General features: G+C 46.0%; 1 non-coding gene across 1 annotated transcript; it reads left to right on the top strand.

Moving 5' to 3' along the window:
* The first annotated feature begins 955 nt into the window (after positions 1–955).
* On the top strand, positions 956–1,027 carry trnad-guc (transfer RNA aspartic acid (anticodon GUC)). Its single transcript has one exon. It is a non-coding gene; the product is annotated as a tRNA-Asp (tRNA).
* The last annotated feature ends 3,757 nt before the right edge of the window (positions 1,028–4,784 follow it).

The raw sequence follows: 4,784 nt of genomic DNA, 5'->3' as shown, positions 1-4,784 counted from the left end.
TAATGTTAAAGTTTATCATTGACAACAAATTTGAATTTTGCTTCAACACTGAATCTGGAATAAACAATCTTTAATATTATAAACACGAGAAATCAAATTTGCGAGAAAAGACATCAGTGGTATTTGTTTGTTATTTAGTATTCAAATAGAGAACATGAATTCTTCTGTCTCTCCATCTTCTATTTATTTATCTCCAACTACCTTTCAGAATCATCAGAATCAGAATCATCTTTATTTTCCAAGTATGTCCAAAAACACACAAGGAATTTGTCTCCGGTAGTTGGAGTCGCTCTAGTACGACAACAGTCAATTTACAGAACACTTTGGAGACAGAAAGACATTGACAAAAAAAAAAAAAAAACAGTCCCTGAGCAGTAAAGGGTTGCAAGTTATCTGGTAATGCCGGTACATTTTTATTTGATAATATTTTATTATTATTTTTTTCACAATTGTGCAAAAAGATGCAGAGTCCTCAAGCACTTAGAGCAGTTTGAATGACTAATATTGTAATAGTCCGGTACAATAAACATTGTACAAAGGGCGCTGAGACTTCAAGGAGTGTATGCGGTTTAAAGTGACGAGTAGTGCGATAATCTGGGACAATGTCGATTGTGCAAATGTTGCAGATACTCCTCAGTCAGTGTGCAAATGGAGCAGATGCTTCTCTGGCATGAGTGGCCAGTACATGCAAATAGTGCAGCATGGCGAGACAACTACAGTGAGTGCACGAGTAATACATAATTGGCCCCACAGAAATGTGACAACGAACTCAAGTCAAAAAATTGCCAGCATGTTGTTTCCAAACACGGACATGACGCGTTTGGCAAACAAAACAACCACTGCACGACTGAAACTGTTCCTCTCGTGCTATCTGTTAGCAGGACCAGCGAACCGCATCGCGAGCTGGCACTGGTGTTCAGGTGCATTAACGTGTGCTTGACATAGGCTACAAGACTCCTCGTTAGTATAGTGGACAGTATCTCCGCCTGTCACGCGGAAGACCGGGGTTCGATTCCCCGACGGGGAGTAGGTATAATGTGGTCTTTAGCTTTTGGTGGCGCTCTTCTTTTTGGGAAAACAAAAAAGCCCATCATCCTCGTTTCTAAACAGGGACCTTACGCGTTTGGCGAACATAACAACCACTACATGACTCAAACTATTGCTAACGTGCTATCTGTTAGCAGGACCAGCAAACTTCCTCGCTTCCTGGAATTGCCGATGCGTTCAGGTGCATTGACGTGTGCTCGACAATCAGTGAACGTAGGCTTCAAGCCCCCTCGTTAGTATAGTGGACAGTATCTCCGCCTGTCACGCGGAAGACCGGGTTTCGATTACCCGACATGGACTTGAGTTCATGTGGTCTTTAGGTTTTGGTGGGGCTCTTAAGGTAAAAGACTCATCGTTACTATAGTGGATAATGTCTCTGCCTGTCACGCTGGAAACAGGGGTTCGATTCCCCGACGGGGCGTTGAGTTCATTTGGTCTTTGGCTTTTCGTGGGGCTCTTCTTTGTGGGAAAACAAAAAAACCCATCAGCCTCGTTTCCAAAGAGGGACCTTGCACGTGTTCGGCGAACATAACAACCAATAGTGTTTAGACACTATAAAAGCATCCCACCGCACCCGTCATCAGTAAGACCGCCTTGTGTATTTCCCACATAGGCTTTATTGCTTGTCCTGGGACCACAAATAATATCATCTCACAGGTTCTTGCAGGTGTTTAAACACTACAAAAAAAGAATCCCACCGCACAACTCAGTAGCACCGCCTTGCTCATTTCCCACATCCTGCCCAGCCCTTTTCTGTCCTCTCTTGTCCTATTGCTTAGTTGTTGTATGTCCTCACCAGGTGCCCCCCTGTCCACAAATCACAACTGAATTTGAGTTTTGTACCGTTACTTGTGGTCAAATATATAGACTGTCTCACGATTTTCTTTGACTGGCAATGAGTCTTTCACATCTCTCTGGAGATATTTTGGCCCAGTCTTCCTTGCAGAATTGTTTGAATTCAGCAAAAATCTGAATCAGAATCAGAATCTTCTTTATTTGCCAAGTATGTCCAAAACTTTCTGTTGTACTAGAGCGGCTCCAACTACCGGAGACAAATTCCTTGTGTGTTTTGGACATACTTGGCAAATAAAGATGATTCTGATTCTGAACACACAAGGAATTTGTCTCCGGTAGTTGGAGCCGCTCTAGTACAACAGACAGTCAATTTACAGAACACTTTGGAGACATAAAGACATTGACAAAAAACAATTGTGCAAAAAGATGCAGAGTCCTCTAGCACTTAGAGCAGTTCGAATGACTAATATTGCAATAGTCCTGTGCAATGACCATTGTGCAAAGGGCGCTGAGACTACAAGGAGTGTATGCGGTTTGAAGTGATGAGTAGTGCGATCATCTGGGACAATGTTGGTTGTGCAAATGTTACAGATACTCCTCAATCAGTGTGCAAATGGAGCAGATGCTACTCTGGCATGAGTGGCCAGTATATGCAAATAGTGCAGCATGGCGAGACAACTACAGTGAGTGCACGAGTAATACATAATTGGCCCCACAGAAATGTGACAACGAACTCAAGTCAAAAAATTTCCAGCTTGTTGTAATGGAATTATAGGTTAGGTGTTAAAGAAGTTGATCGCAAGAGGGAAGAAGCTGTTGGAATGTCTACTAGTTCTAGTTTGCGTTGATCGGTAGCGCCTACCTGAGGGAAGGAGCTGGAAGAGCTGGTGACCGGGGTGCAGACGGTCCGAGAGGATTTTGCACGCCCTTGTCTTAGTTCTGGCAGCGTGCAAGTCCTCAATGGTGGGTAGGGGGGTACCGACAATCCTTTCAGCAGTTTTGATTGTCCGTTGCAGTCGGAGTTTGTATGTTTTGTATGTCCTTTTTTGTAGCAGCACCAAACCAGACTGTGATGGAGAGAGGACACAACCTTGGGGCGCCCCAGTGCTGATGCTGCGTGTGGATGAGGTGGCCTCCCCCAGCCTGACCTGCTGTGTCCTGCCTGTCAGAAAGCTGTAAATCCACTGGCAGATGGCAGGTGAGACGCTGAGCTGGAGAAGCTTGGTTGAAAGGAGTTCAGGGATGATGGTGTTGAACGCTGAGCTGAAGTCCACGAACAGGATCCTCGCGTAGGTCCCTGCACTGTCGAGGTTTTCTAGGATGAAGTGCAGGCCCATGTTGACTGCATCACCAGCAGACCTGTTTGCTTGGTAGGCAAACTGCAGGGGGTCCAGCAGGGGACCTGTGACACTCTAGAGGTGGTCCAGCATGAGACGTTCAAAGGACTTCATGACCACAGATGTCAAAGCGACAGGCCTGTAGTCATTCAGACCAGAGATTGCAGGTTTCTTGGGGACTGGAATGATGGTGGAGCGTTTGAAACAGGATGGAACTTCGCACATTTCCAAAGATCTGTTGAAGATCTGAGTGAAGACTGGAGCGAGCTGGTCCGCACAGACTTTGAGGCAGGATGGGGACACATGGTCCGGGGCTGCCGCTTTGTTCATCTTCTGTTGTTTGAAGATGCGTCTCACATCCTATTCATGGATGGTTAACGCAGAAGTCAGAGGTGTGGTTGTGGTCGCGGGTGCGGCCGGGTGGGTGTGTGGTGTGAAACTGTCCTTTTCAAATCTGCAGTAGAAGGTATTCAAGTCGTTGGCTAGTGTGCTATTGTTCTCAGCTTGGGGGGATCGTCGCTTGTAATTAGTCAGCGATTGGAATGCATGCCAGACTGATTTAGAGTCGTTCGCGCTAAACTGTTTTTCCAACTTTGCTGCATCAATCCTCTTTGCAATGTTAATTTCTTTAGTAAGCTGGTTTCTAGCTCGATTATACAGGGCCCTGTCCCCGCTCTGATATGCATCTTCCTTAGCTTGGCGAAGCTGCTTAAGTTTAGCAGTGAACCACGGCTTGTTGTTGTTGAATGTCCGAAATGATTTTGTTGGTACACAAACCTCTTCACAGAAACTGATATAGGATGTGACAGTGTCCGTATATTCATCCAGGCTGCCAGCTGAATTTTCAAAGACACTCCAGTCTGTGCAGTCTAAACAGCTTTGAAGTTCCATCTTGGCTTCATTGGTCCACTTTTTGACTGTTTTCACTGTAGGCTTCGCACATTTAAGTTCTTGCCTGTACGTCGGTATTAAGTGAATTAAGCAGTGATCAGACGAGCCCAGGGCTGCACGAGGTGTAGCACGGTATGCGTTTTTTACCGTAGTGTAGCAGTGGTCTCAAGTATTATTTTCCCTGGTAGGACAGTCAATGTGCTGCTTGTATTTAGGGAGTTCGTGGTTGAGTTTAGCTTTGTTAAAGTCCCCAAGAATAATGAGGGGTGACTCCGGGTGTTTTTTTCAATTTCGTTGACTTGTTCGGCGAGCGTTAGCAATGCGGCGTTCGTGTTAGCTTGAGGCGTAATATAGACTCCAGCCAGTATGAACGATGCAAACACATGTGGTGAGTAGAATGGTTTACAGTTCAAAAAGAGCGACTCCAAATGCGGGCTGCAGTGTGTGCTGAGCACCGTGACGTCCGTACACCATTTTCCGTTGATATGGAGGCATATCCCGCCGCCCTTTGTTCTCCCCGATGATTCCATGTCGCGGTCCGCTCGATGAATGTTGAAGCCGGGAAGCATGACGGCGCCATCGGGTCCAGCGTCGCAAAGCCAGGTCTCCGTGAAGCACATGGCCGCGGAACGTCCGAAGTCTTTACTGGTCTTTAGCAGAAGATGAAGCTTGTCCATTTTGTTGGGTAGGGAGCGTACATTCGCAAGGTGGATC

Source organism: Phycodurus eques, unplaced genomic scaffold (assembly GCF_024500275.1).
Source record: "Phycodurus eques isolate BA_2022a unplaced genomic scaffold, UOR_Pequ_1.1 contig_684, whole genome shotgun sequence".
Classification (NCBI taxonomy): domain Eukaryota; kingdom Metazoa; phylum Chordata; class Actinopteri; order Syngnathiformes; family Syngnathidae; genus Phycodurus; species Phycodurus eques.
Note: the sequence above shows the minus strand (reverse complement) of the source record. Positions and strands in the feature narration are given on the sequence as shown.